General features: G+C 40.1%; 1 protein-coding gene across 3 annotated transcripts in view; it reads left to right on the forward strand.

Moving 5' to 3' along the window:
• Positions 1-15,300, forward strand: part of SLC7A11 (solute carrier family 7 member 11) — a 113,580-nt gene that overhangs the window by 42,644 nt on the left and 55,636 nt on the right. The window lies entirely within an intron of this gene.

The raw sequence follows: 15,300 nt of genomic DNA on the forward strand, positions 1-15,300 counted from the left end.
GCATATTGCCCTTGACAGGAATAGAACCTGGGAGGCCAACACTCTTATCCACTGAGCCAAACCAACTAGGGCAGTAAATAACATTTTTAATGGTGGTATAGTGTTTCATTGGGTAGATGTACCAATATTTACTCATTTTCCTGTTAGGCATTGAAAATGTTTTCAATTGTTCTTAGTTTAATAATGCTACCATATACACTTAATATACAAATCCCTGTACATAGTCAATTATTATCTTAGGAAGAATGCTAGGAGAGAGTTATGTATCAAAGACAATCCTATATAATGAAAGCATAATATGCAAATCGACCAAATGGCGGAACGATCAGTCAGCGGGGGGGGTGGGGGAGGTGGGGCCGGTGAGCAGGCGGTGCCAGGCCAGCCAAGGCGCATGCCAGAGGGCAGAGGGAGGGAACCGCGATGGGGGGGGGGGGGCTGTGACCAGTGGTGGTGAAGGGGTGATGAGGGGGGCCAGCTCAGTCCCCTGATCGGCCCATCCGGTCATCTCCCACAGAGGGAGGCTGGGTGGCAATGGCGGGGTGATGGGGGAGGCACCATTCCCTGATCGGCCAGCCTGGTCTCCTCTTGCAGAGGGAGGCCAGACTGTGGCTTAGGCCCGCTCCCTGCAGGGAGTGGTCTTAAAGCCGTCAGTTGGACACCCCCTGAGGACTCCAGAACTGTGAGAGGGCGCAGGCCGGGCTGAGAGACCTCCCCCCTACACCGCCCAGTGCACAAATTTTTGTGCACTGGGCCTCTGGTGAACTTATAAAAAGTCTCTTTGTGGGTGACCAAGTTGCTTTCCAGAGTGGTTATATCACTTTCCTCTCGCAATAGCTATAGCTAAGAATACTTAACCAGCATGGATCATTATTGACAAAAATCTTTGTTAATTGAAAAGCAAAAATTACACTTCATTGTTTTAAATTGCATTTTTTAAATCACACAGGGGGCTTAATATTTCCCCCAGGTTTAGTAGTTGTATGTGTTTGCCATTTGGGAGCAATTCCGTGATTCAACAGAATTCTTTGTATATTATGGGTTTCTAATTCTTCATTATATTTTTTGCAAAAATTTTGTCATACACTTTCATGTCACTAAATTTTTTTTATTGAGTCAGCTTATAGAACTTTGCATTTAAATATATTAATTTAATAAGCTAAATGTTTAAATTGAACTGCATTTAACTGTAATTGTGTGTTTTCCACTTCTGTATATTGCTTTTATATCATAAATCTTTCGGTATCCCTAGATCATTTAAATCTCATTGGGATTTTCTGTTTGTTTTTTCTTGATTTCTTTTTATGTCAACTTTTTAACTAATCTGGAATGGATTTCTTTTAGTGTGATTCAACGTAGGCTCTAGATATTCCTCCAAATTTCCAAATATTTCAAAATTTATTGAAAACTAATATTACCCCTTAGTTTATGATATTTTTACTAGTTTATAATATTCACATTATAAATTTTGACATAAGTCATTGTGTTATAAAGTTTCTATGTTTTAAACTAAGTTATTTTTAAGTTAATCTATTCTGCTTCACTTATCCTTTCTATTGATATATCTTCCAATTATTACACAATTTTTATAGTATTATTAGAATTTAAAAAATATATTTGTATTGATTTCAGAGAGAAAGGGAGAGGGACAGAGAGATAGAAGCATCAATAATGAGAGAGAATCATTGATTGGATGCCTCTTGTATGACACCCTCCAATGAGGATCCAACCCACAACCCGGGCATGTGCCTTGACCAGGAATTGAACCATGACCTTCTGGTTCATAGGTCGACACTCAACCACTAAGCCATGCTGGCCAGACTATTATTAGAACTTTTAATACTCTGTTCTTACTGGGGTAAAGGTGGCATTGATTATTATTATTTTTCTCCAAATAAATCAGCATTGAGTATAACTTATATTTGTATGAAGGCCATTTCTACTTTTAGCTTTTCATGCATGGGGAAATAATCTGTATAATGCTTTGAAATATAAAGCTCATAGTTTTTAAATTATTTTGGTTATATTATTTCAATATAATCTGTGCTATATAAGTATATATTCTACATGTATGACTAACTCCCTTTTAGTTCAGAAATTTCTTTTGAGTACTACGGTTAGTTGTTAAGTTGGTTTCTTCATTTTCTTTTTTCAGATTAAAAAAGCAGTAGCTAATGAAAGTAACCTACAAGGTAGCTGCCAATAATATTAGTTTTAATCTTTTACCATTTTGGCCTTTTTTGTAAGCTCCTGAATTCTACTAATAGAGCACCTTTTATAATGATTTTCTATTTTCCAGAACATTTTTAACAAAATGCCCAAATATTAATGGAAATGTCAATGGAAACATGCAAAAATTATTTCTTTATGACCCTTATTACTGTTGAAACTGACCTATAAGGGATTAAAAATGAATGAATTTAGTTATTATATATGTATGCAACTAGTTGATTTATATTCCTAAGAAATAATCTTTTGACAAATAGGTTATAAACAGAGTAATACATACAGTTCCTAAGACATATATATTAGAAAGAATAATAACTTTTTTCTTGACATCCTTATTTTTGAACCAAATATCTGTTGGAAAATATTTGAATCATATTTTTACACATGTCTTAGATGTGTTTATTCTTCGTAAAAATGAGAAAGGCAATATTAGATTATTTCATTACTAGCCTTTGTTTTATTTTTTTATTTTTATTAATTTCAGAAAGGAAGGGAGAGAGAGAGAAGCATCAATGATGAAAGATTATAATTAACTAGCTGCCTCCTGCATGCCCCCATTTGGGGATTGAGCCCACAACCCAGGCTGCCAGGGAATCGAACCATGATCTCCTAGTTCCTAGGTTGACACTCAACCACTGAACCACACCAGCTGGGCACTACCCTTTGTTTTCTCATGGTGGTTCCAATTCACTTGATATATTCTAAATTTATGTACAGAAATCAACATAAAACACAGTTGTGTTGCTCTCTCAAATCCAGCAGTCATTTAGGAAGCTCAATATTTTGACCAAGAGTGGGAGCCAGCTGCTGTAGTATATTTAGAAGTGAGTCTTTCTTGCCCCACTACCCTTCCTTGGTGACATCATTTCAGTCTGTGGCCCACTTCCATTGGCTGCTTCCTCTAGATTGTGAGGCCTGATCCTGTCCATGGTTCTGACACCCTGTTTGCTTGTACTGCTGACTCCCCATTGATGGCTGCCCACCGGTTATGTCGTGCTGTGTTCCTGTTTTATGGGAAATGTTCATGAATGGCTGCTGTGTTTGATATTAAATCTGAGATGAACTTCAGGAGGTTTCCAGTTTCTTATTAAAAATGATTTTGGCTAGGGGCTGTGTTATCCTGTTCATAAATCAGGTATTTTTAGAGATTTAATAATTTACAATTCATATGAGCATTTGGTGGAATAACATTTCTTTTCTCTGTTAAAGCTGTCTCTTAACTGTGCTTGTTTATTAATTTTTTTTAATTTTTCCTCCTCACTGCTTCCATTTATTTTTTTAAGTCTTCTTTGGGGAGGTTTGTACAGATTTATCTCACAGCTGTGTAAATAATATAGGAGGAAGAGTCAAAATGATAGCTTGGTTTGATGGAAATAATTTAAATATGGTCAAGTTTTGCATGTCTCCCCATCACTACTGGAAACAAGCTTTTATTTTAATTGTGTGTGTGTGTTTAAATCCCAAGTTATATCTTCTAAAGTAGTTATCTTATCTCTCTGTTTTAATGAACCATTTCTTTTAGGACATGTCTTAGAAATAAGAGGTTGGTAAAACAAACAAGCAAAAATATCAAAGGCCAAGGAGGCCAACAACCCTTTCCCTATATGGTTACAAGCTTCATAAAAAGCGGAGTTATCCTTGAGGGTTAAAAACATTCCTGGCAACCCCTTTCAAAAGTGTTTGCACTAGAGATTTAGAGCAAATACTTTGAAGGCACTTTATAATGCTCAGCGAATGGCTTTATTTTCTTTGTAGACTTTGGTGAGTATGGATACATAAATAAAGTTATTTGAAAAGACAGGAGTTAGAAGATGTTTTGTTTGTTTCTCATTAAAAAGAGTAGTGGGTGGGTATTACTGGGGAAGGGAGTGTACTTAGGAAAAGAAGGGAAGATTTCCCAGAGAGGGAGACTATGATTTGAGACTAGCTGGCAAGATTGAGGCAACCATGTGCGGACCCAGGGGTGGTGGGAGAACTGTGTTCCAGGAAGAGAGCCCTGCGTATCTTATCTGTTTGAATTTTAGGTTCCATGAGAGAATACATTTTTTTGTTGTGGTTGATACCTTTATCTCTTTACTTATAACAATGTTTAGCATAAAGAATATATTTGATAAACATTGGTTAAATGAGTAAACTCTATATCAGTGATGGGCAACCTTTTGAGCTTGGTGTGTCAAACTTCGCCAAAAAACTGAGCATAACTCGGGTAGTGTGTCACTTTGAGGAAAAAGCATTATTTCGCAAATGTTTCATCCTCAGGAGCAGCAAATGTTTCATCCTCGGCATGCGGCCGCCTCAGCGGCCACGTGTCATCAGAAATGGCTACGCGTGTCAGTGCTGACACGCGTGTCATAGGTTCACCATCACTGCTCTATATAAAGGATTTTGATAGAATGCACATGACAGCATCCTTAGTAATATTACTACAAATGCCCCCCTTAAATTCAGATGGATTTAAAAAATTTGTTTGCCATTAAGTTTTGATGAATTTACAGGTATAAAATACAGTAACTTATAAAGACAGTCCACGAGTGTCTGTGATAATAGGTTCCACGTATGTAGCCTTTTGGAGGCCTGGCCTGATCTTCAGACCGCATTTTAGATTCTAGAAGAGTGAACAGTCCACTTATCCTTTACATGATCTGTGGTAATGATCGATTTTTTTTTCCAGCCAGGCTGACACTTTGAAGTTGTAGTGATGGGAGGTGATTTAATGCGCTGGTGTTCCTGGTTGAGGATAGAATCATAATCTTCAGAACACAGGAGAGGAGATTGTAAAGTCGGCGTCCTATTCTCGCCTCTGATTGACAGAACAAGGCAAAGGCAGAAATTTCCTTAGGATGCTCTGATAGATGAGCAAATGCTCAACTGACTTTTCAAAGTATTCTGTTAAATAATCTTTATGGATTTGCTTTATTTGCTAAAGGGATTGAATCATGAAATTTTAACTGAAATGGACTTTAGATTTCATTATTTCAACACCTTTTTCAACTGATGAGGAAGTTGAAGCCCAGAGAGGTCCAGTGATCTCCTGTGTCCCTGCTAGTGACTGGGACATGACTAGACCCAGCCTTCAGATTGCTGTCCAGAGAGTTGTTCATCATTCTCTGAAATCAAGATAAAGCAAATGTCAAAGGTGAAACTCCAGAGGAAAGATGTTGTGAAAAGACAATTTGCACTTGCGGTAGTATATGTAATTTTTGTTCTTTGTTGTAAGGTTTAGTGGGGTAATGGGACTAAGAGAAAATGTGGAAGAGGAAGGAAATTAAGTGGCGGGTATAGCTAAGGACCACCTCTGCTTCCCCAGGACAAATAGTCCCCTGGCCATTGCACAGTGTGCGTGACTTGAAGGAATTATCCCTGGAGAGAGGTTTGCCTATGAATCTTTGTAGTCTAAGGGAAGTCATAATAAATATAAAATGAAGGCACAAAAGCTTATTTTTCAAAAGATTTAACTTTTGAGCTGAAAGATAAAAGACCGCAACATTTCCATTTCTGCTGGGAATATGAATCTTTGGAAATGGGCAGCCTGAGGAGAGGAGAGGGCGGGCGTGCAGGAGGATCTGCCATTCCGGGGGCCTTTGTGACCTTTTCAGGGAGCTGTCAACTGTTCCAATCACAAGTCTTCATCATCTCATTTTTTGACGATGACATATCATCTCTTTAAACTGGCAGGGTGCTTAACCCATCAACTCTATTTCTTCTCATCTTCGCTTTCCTTTACTGCTCCATTCAGCCACTGTGTCATGTTCTCCGTGGCCCTGCCATGTGGATTTATCTCTTTGACTAAAGCCAGGCCATAGCTATTGGCGCTCCTATCCCTTCATAGCTTTACACTAAGAATTTTCCCCTCAGTTACCCTGAGTATAACAGGAATTTGTTGCATTGAAAAATTATTTCAACTTTGTAGGGTCAAATATATACATACATACATAATCATTCACATTTAGACACTTTATGAAACCAGTTCACATGTTTTTAATACTCAAGGAAGCCATCATTGAGTCCAAAAACATTATCTAAAGACATAATTTGACTTGCAGAATCTAGAGCAGTCATTTTAAAACTATTTGAAAGCATTGGTTTATTTCAGTTGTCTGGCAGAATATCCTATATAATAAAGAGGTATTATGCAAATTGACCCTCTATCATGCCCTCACAAGATGGCTGCGCCCACAGCTGTGGTGGGATTCCCGTAATGAGCCATATCGAGCGACCAGCAAGGACCTGTGGCTGTGTGGTGCCAGGCCGGGGCATCTCAGGCCGTGCCCCCTGCCTGGAGGGACTTGACAGGGGATCTCAGGCCGAGCCCCCCGCCCAGGTGCCAGGCCGGGGGACCTGAGGCCATGCCCTCCCACCTGGCAGGGCTTGACGGGGGACCTCAGGCCACGCCCCTGCCCCAGGCCAGGGGGCCTGAGGCCACGACCCCCACCCCAGCACCAGGCCAGGGGACCTCAGGCCATGCCCCCCCACCATGGCGCCGGGCCAGGTGACCTGAGGGTTCGCTGGGGGACCTGAGGCTGTGCCCCCCACCTGGCACTGGGCCAGGGGACCTGAGGCTGCGCCCCCTGCCCAGCGGTGTTTGATTGGGGCACTGAGGCTGTGCCCCCTATCTGGCGGGGCTTGACGGGGGACCTGAGGCTGTGCTGCCCACCCGGCAGGGCTTGAGGGGGTGGGGCTGGCCGGGTCTGCATCTTGCCCAATGGGGGTGGGGCCAGCCAGGCCTAGGTCTCCCGCTATTTCAAGGTGCACGCAGATGGGCAGGGACTTGACACTGGGTCCCGTGATGTGCCCCAGACTCTGACAGGAGGAAGATTTTCATATACATTTTACTAATTTTCTTTCATCTCTGACACTTCTATTATAAAGGGCAAAAGCAATATTAAAATATTTCCTCTAATTAATTCCCTTTTAATGTGCACGGATTTCGTGCACTGGGCCACTAGTTAATACATAAAACAAGTAAAGAGGACTGATCTGGTTGAGATGAGTGCAAACAGAGTAGCCTATCATCCTATTAATTGTCCTTTTGAAAAAAAATCTCACCGAGGACATGCTTAGAGAGAAGAAGTGAGAGAGAGGGAGACATCAATGCAAGAGAGAAACATCTATCCATTGCCTTCTGGACATGCCCCAACCAGAGATCAACCCCACAACCCAAGTGTGTAGGTGCCCTGATGGGGAATTGAGCTGGCAACCTTTTGGAGCACAGGGTGATGCTCAACCAACTGAGCCACTCTGGTTGGGCCAATTGTCCATTTTCTATTTTGGTTCCCAGAGCACCCAATTGGAAAGCCAAATATCCACTTGACCACCAGATGTCAAATTGAAATGATTAATAATGATTAGACTCATCATTGTTGGTCAGAAGTATTGAATCAATTCTTGGTGGTAGAAGCAGTGTTTCATTTGTTATGAGTGACTGTTACCATGTCTACCTGTTCCATTTCCTATTGTGTGCTGATCAGAAAAAATGTGACTAGACCTGATTTATGTGTATATAAAGTGTTATCAGTTCCTTCTAAGATACATGTTAATGGTGTGAGGGAATTTTGTCTCTAATTCTCATTTACTATGCCTAAGTGAGTATATTTATTTTATGTTGTCTTGTTTTTAGTATATTAATTTAGCATCTCATTATCTTATTATGTATCCTTGGACAAAACAAGGGGCAATTGTGCTTTGATCTTTACTGCAGTTCTCAGGCATGCAGGAGAGTTTATATTTCAAAATAATGGACTCTATCTTTGCTCTGTTTCTGGGAAGTTTTAATAATAAATTTTTTACTACCCTAGCTTTTGTTGGGTGCAAATATTTTAATTTGATTTTGTCATTTGGGGCATTATTTGAAGACTTTTATATCACATACTGGTTTATTATAAAACAATCCTATCTAATAAAAGAGTAATATGCAAATTGACCATCACTCCAACACACAAGATGGCTGCCCCTATGTGGTCAAAGATGGCTGCCCCCATGTGGACACAAGATGGCCACCACAAGATGGCCAGCAGGGGAGGGCAGTTGGGAGGGACCAGGCCTGCAAGGGAGGGCAGTTGTGGGCAATCAGGCCTGCAGGGGAGGGCAGTTAGGGGTGACCAGGCCAGCAAGGAGGCAAGTTGGGGGCAACTGGGGAAGGGCAGTTGGGGGGGGGGTGTGGACCCAGGCCTGTAGGGGAGAGCAGTTGGAGCAGTTGGGGGGTACCAGGCCTGCAGGGGAGGGCAGTTGGGGGGGACCAGGCCTGCAGGGGAGGGCAGTTAGGGGCAATCAGGCTGGCAGGGGAGCAGCTAGGCATCAATCAGGCTGGCAGGGGAGTGGTTAGGGGGTGATCAGGCTGGCAGGCAGAAGCAGGTAGGGACAATCAGGAAGTCAGGCAGGAGAGCTGTTGGGAGCCAGCAGCCCTGGATTGTGAAAGGGATGTCCAATTGCCCGTTTAGGCCCGATCCTACCAGATTGGAGAGGGTGCAGGCTGGGCTGAGGGACACCTCCCCCATGCACGAATTTCATGCACCGGGCTTCTAGTATAGTATAGGACCCATTTTAAGTTTTACATAAACCAATTAATTGAGATTTATAAAAAGTCTTGATATAATGTAGCCCATCATTGTTAGGGCATTACCAGCTGCTGTAACAAACAAACCACACATTTCCAATCACTTTAAATAACCGAAAGTTTAATTTTTAACTTAAGTAACAGTTGTCCACTGTTGGTATCCCTGGCGACTGGTGGGCTTTCTTCCACAGGTTGGTTCTGTGACCCAGATTCCTTCCAGAATGTGGCTTTGCTACTCTTTAGTTGTCAGCGAAATGGGGTGACAAGGCAACCCACTTCTTAACCACCTCACCTCAGCCTTAAATTGCCACATTAATTGACACATTCCCACCTAGAAACAAGAGAGTCTGGGAAATGTGGTCCATCCGCTGCTTCTCAGGAATAACTTCTACTTTAGAAAGAGCAACACAAAATTGTGGTGGGTAGTTAATGGTCTCAGCCATACACCTGAATCTCAGGAACTCCGTTATAAAAAAAAATGGTTCACTGAGATTTTGCATTACCTTGGTGTACTTTAGACCAAATCTTAAGGAAAATAATGAAAATTGAAGAGGCATATTTTAAAAACAATATAACAAAAATAAGCCTTGAACATTAGTGTGAAACTTAACTTATTGTTATTAAAATATTCTGTCTCAGTTATTTAATTGCGAACATTTTATTGGAGACCAATATTGTGTTTGCGCACTCAAACTCACCTACTAATATTTTTATGTTTACCCATAAATATGGACAACTGTAATATATCTGGAAGACATACTCTAAATCTTTAGAATATGAGAAAAATGAGATGCAGACAATGCAAGTTTTTACTTGTATGAAATGCAAGCAAATGAAAATTTACTCTCAAGCTACATTTTGCTGAATAATTCTATTTAGGCATGGATTTATTCTAATAGTAGGGTTAAAAATTAAAGTATTTTAAGGGATAAAAATGCTCATACTAATGCTTCTGACTGCTCATTACCCTGTTTCTGAATTGTAAGACTTAATTCATTTTTCCATATGGTTTTGCTGCACGTTTCTCCCTTCTTTATGTGTCCATGTACATTTTTCCAGGAGCCTCCTTCAGCCCTGCAGTCTCTTAATCTGTGTCTGTTCATTTCTTACATCTCCCTACAGGTCTCTCTGTCTTCTCTTTTTGTTTATGGAGTTCTTCATCTGTGGACAATGGAAAATGGTGAGATTTAGATGAGACATCAGTTGTATTGAAATGCAAAATGTCTCAGTGAAAACAACCATAGCCTTCATGTTACTGTAAGAAGCAGAGGGCAGGTGTTTAATGCTTGAAATCAGTGGGATCACTGTGTACCTATATGTGACAATCTGCTTCTCACATCACTGTGTTCAGCTTTGGCCCAGAAATTGTCATTAAATTAGAACATGAACCATGGATCTTTAAGGATGTTCATAAATAGGTTTATTGAATATATTCTTCTTCTGTCACTACTTTTTTTTTTCTTCCAGTACAACCCATGCCATCTCTCCAATGACTTGCTGTGTTTCCCACAAATGCATTTCTTTAAAAATGTTATTAACAGCGCAATCCCCACTCATGGTGGAAAACAAACATATAGTAATTGCACTAAATGACAATGAGGCAAAATCACTGAAAACACATAAAGGGATTCGTATGAGTCCAGTCATCTGTAATCTAATTGTTTCAAGTCTGGAAAGCTACCAATCCCTGCTAAAAAATATCAAAAATCACATAGCCAAACAGGACAGCTCCATTTCTAGCGGTTTCTGGAGAGTTTGGAATGAGCAAGAGTCAGGGAAAGTATGTAAAAATATATGGAAGAAAAATCATATGAATAAAAATATAGATAAATTTTCTTTGATATATACTTTATCTTTTTGTCTGTAACATCTGACAGAATTTTGAGGCGTGAGATAAAATTAACAGCAGTGGTAATATAAAATCAATAGTAATTCTGCAAAAAAAAATTATAAGTAAAAAAGAGAAATGCTCGAGTAATTTATGGGTCAGATTTAAAGAAAAGCTTTCAAGGTCTCTTTTGGGTCATTATAAAGAAAATGTGAAATAAGTATGATTCTAAAATGAATACTTGTAATCAAAAGATACTTAATGTAATTTTTAATACTTTATGTTGAGATTAATCAGTTATGCTTCAATTATATAAACAAATAGTCTCTACTAACAGAATTAAAAAATACTCTGAAAAACCCTGTTTCCCCCCCCCTTTTTTTTTCTGTATCTCACATATTAAGAAGTTTGGCATTTTCTTGTCCTTATGAATCTCTCCTTTTATTCCTCCCTCCTTTTTCCTGATTACAAATACATGTTTTAAAACATTAATGATTTTTAAATAGAAATGTGAAGCATCAACAACTTGTCTTTAAAGATTTCAGAATACTCAAATACCCTAGAGTAGGTTTTAACAGAATTGGCCCCATGGCTCAAAGACAATTTTAGATGCCCCAGGATCCATGACTTCTATGATTCCCATTGTGTGTGTCCAACACGGGGGATTATATGGAATTTATTTTGGTTCATGCAAATCTCAGAAGATTTTGTTCAGGTTATAAAACAATTTCAGTAGTATATAAATTTAAGTAATTATGGAATTACTCATATGGTCCTGTAACCTTTAGTGTGCTCATCTCTCTGGAGAACCACACTAGGTTTACTCATTCTGCTTCCATAGCAAGTCTTTCTAGCCAATATGAAGCCCTGGGAACAATAGTTATTTCTGGATCTATTATAGTTGCAAAGCATATGAAAAATGCAACCCATGCTGCATGTGTATTTATGATGATTCTTAGCTATGTAGAAAAATATTTTTGGCTTAAAATATGTCACATTGTAACAATCAATATCAATTTGTGTCACTTATATAAAATATCATACCTGTTTGTCAACATGTAAGGGTCCTAGGGACCTTGTACATAGAGTTAAAGTAGGTACAATGCAGCCATGATATGATAAGATATATCATGGATGTGGAGCTTAGAGCTGGAAGAGCTAGGTTCAAGTTCCAGCCCTTCCATTGACTGCTTTTGTTACTTTGACCATGTCACTTAACCCCTCTTAGCCTTGGTTCCCTTGTTTGAAAATGGGAGTATTACCTCCTATTTCAATGGTTTGTTGTGAATTTTGTTTATTAATTGTTCAGATTCGAGCTCATTCCACACAAACAAATTGAAATGACGTGTAGATTTGAAGATCAAATATATTTGCTAGTGCTTTGTAGATTATACAAATGTAAACTATAAGCTATTACTACTGGGACCATTTGGATTCTTAGAATGAAAGTGCTTCGAAGCAGCTGTTCCAGACTTCCATGCAATCATTTCAAATGAAACAAGTATTTATCCATAGATATTTGTTGACATAGACTGGTTATTGGTACCAATTCAAAATAAACCTATGAGAGGGGTATTTCACGACCTTTTGATTGAAGACCCTTTGCAACTAATATGGACAATATCATATTCTCACAAACTTAATGCCTGTTACTTGAAAAGACTATATATAATGGCAAAAAGCTCTTAGGGATTAAGTGACTCTTTTCAATACATTTGTATTTTGTTAATCATAACAGACACTCACAAATACTTGAGAAAGAGTAGACCTCATAGGTGTGAGTCATTTTCATTCAGTGTCAAGACAATGGTTTTGTTGCCCTTGGAATTAGTGGCTGCCTCACAGTCACACAGAGGCTGTGAAACATCAGTGGCCTAGCAGTTCCTGCACCTCCTTTTATTATCATGTACCATTTGCTTTAATCTTGGGTTACTAACCATACTTATCTGCCCTCTGCATCTGAAGCCTTTAGAAAGATGCTCTGGCATGGCCTAGTAGCTTTTATCAGCTCACCCAGCAACTCTTAAGCTTTGACGCTCGAAACCCAGGAGTTAACCACTGGTGCCAAGCCCTTCTGAACAAATCAACTGATTTCCTCCTAACTGATTGCTGTTTCTCTCAAGGCGGCCATGATCCCCTCTCCTCCTTCCCTTTGTCCAAGTGAAATAGAACTTCAGGACAGAAGAGAGTGGCTATTTTGTCACAACCCTTCCAATTCCCGGGGCTTAATTTTACCTGGAGAGGAATTACTAGGTGTGTTAGGAATTGCAGCAAGGTGAGACCATCTCTCCTGTCATATACTTTAGGCGCCTTTGATGCCTTCTCCCCCTAATATCTATCTAGTATATTTAGCTGATAGTAAAATTGTTAATCTAGTTAATTTTACCTGACAGGCATGCTTACTTTTCCTTCTTGTCTACAAAATTAATTAAGTTAGCCTCTGTTGTCTTTTTAATTTTAAAAGGAAAATCTACTACCTAAGCAGCGAAACTATACCTTATAGTTCATGTTACACAGGAAAACTGTAGAAATCATGGAATACGTATTTTCCCCTCATTTATGGTAGCTGCATTCTCAGTGACTGCATGAGAAACACAGCCTTGAAGAGAGCTCTCCAATAAACATTATATTCAGCAATTATGATTTTCCTGAAAATCAACAGTCAGTGTTTGAGGACCCACACACAGGAGATCGTGTGTACACATTAGTGGTTAAAATGCTTTGACTTCAAGGTAGGCGAGACCTTGCGGTTGAACTCTGTGTTTCCACGTACCAGCTGTGTATCCTTGAACAGTTATTTAAATTCTGTAAGACTTCATTTCCTCATATATAAAATGGTGATGATGTTTCCAACCTGCAGGATTTTCCAAGGATAAAATGAGGCAAACGTGTAATGTGCCTAATAAAATGCCGGGCACATAGCAGACACCACATAAATGGCAGCAGCTGCTGGTGTTGTTTTTTGTTGTTGACAAGCTGACGGGGGAGAAAACGAACCTGGAAGGTTAGGTGTTTTTTTTGTTTGGTTGTTTTAGGATCCCTTCTGTTAAGATCAATTTAGAAAACTTTCCTCAGAAGCACCATAATCTCCAGGCAGGAAACAGAGGGGGAAGCTGGCATTCTGGCTTCCATGCTGGGAGCCCACAGCCCAAATTTGAGACTTACTTCTCTCTACTGTTTTGCAGCATCATGTGATGAGACAGGACTACCTTGTCCTGGGCAGGTTAGGTCACTTCACTGCACCGAACCATTAAGTCACCCCACTTTTTATTACCAGAACCTTTTCATTGCTTGGCCATTTCTTAATTTCATTTCTTAATATTATTCTTGCAAGGAATACAGAGTGTCTCTTTCCCCTCTCTCTGTTTCTCTCCTCCATGGAAAGAACTTAGCACCCCACTTGGGCACATTATAAAGCTGAAAGGATCCAAGTTTATAATAATACAGTGAGTGATTGAAAGGTTGTCTATAGACCTTCATGTTCCTCTTCATTCCCCTTTGCATTTCCATGTAACCTTTCTTTCAAAGAAACAGAACTCATCTCTAATTGGCCTTGTGCCATTCACTCTTTTGTATCTAATTGGCCTGCTGATTTCCTTTGCTTAAATCGAGCGTTTATCAATCACAACTAGCAGTGCATGTTACGGTGTTAAGAGGAAATTCCACAGGACCCTCCCCGCACTGGGGAAAGGAAGCATCTGCTCCTTTCCTAACAGGATGCCAGGATTTAGAGGTCAATGTGTTTCTCCATCAAGGCTTAAGACTTTGGGGATCAGGGGAGTGTCAGGCTCTAAGCAGCATAATGAATGGCAGAGGCTGACTGGCTAGGTTTGCCTGTTCTCTACAGCACTCCTTAGCATAATGAGCTGGGACTTAGCGTGCTAAAACCCGCCTGGCTTGGGGAGTGAGGCAGGCTGTGCCTCCCCCGTCCCCCCCCCCCCCACCTTTTTCCCCCTGGTTCTGAACTGTATTTTCATCTTGGAAAAAATTATTTATATTGAGGTCTTCATTAGTGACACCAGCAGGGTTAAGGCTCCATGAGGGCTGATAAGCTCCATGGCCAAAAAAAAAAACCCATCAGCCTTTATGCAGGGAGCTGAAGGTTTAAGTTGCTTGAACGGGAAAGAGTCTGAAGAGGTGATTATGTGAAGCAAGTAATGTGTATCGGTAACATGGAATCAAATTATTGGGGTCAGTAACTTCCTGGCTTTCCAAGCGCATTAAATGAAGACATAACCTTGCATTTGCACTGGGTATTTCTTGATGCTGTGTCCTGTCAGCACTGTCGGGCCCTATGTGCTTCCCAGCACGTCACCTCTAATTTCATGGGATTATCTTCGCTGTTGCTTTAATAGACATTCATGATCTTAAGCTTCCTTTGAACTTGCAGCAGGGCCATGCAAAGTCATTATTGTGAGCACTTCTGTGCTTTTTGTGTTCCATGCAAAATTATTACTCCTATCATTTAGAAAGGTGGCTATATCCTGCTCTCAGATTTCCAAAAAAAAAAAATTTGGAAGTATTATTTGCTGGTAAGGGAAGTTCCTGAAGGGGAAAATCCCATGAATGTGAAAGACCATTTCGGGGGGCTAGTGTCAGAAAGGTGCAAAGGCAGCGAATTAGCGAATTTGAAAGGTGTAGCGGACAATGGTTCTCAAAGTGTGGTCCCCTGGCCAGCAGCATCAGAACCACC

The sequence above is a fragment of the Cnephaeus nilssonii genome, assembly GCF_951640355.1.
Source record: "Cnephaeus nilssonii genome assembly, chromosome: 5".
Lineage (NCBI taxonomy): Eukaryota > Metazoa > Chordata > Mammalia > Chiroptera > Vespertilionidae > Cnephaeus > Cnephaeus nilssonii.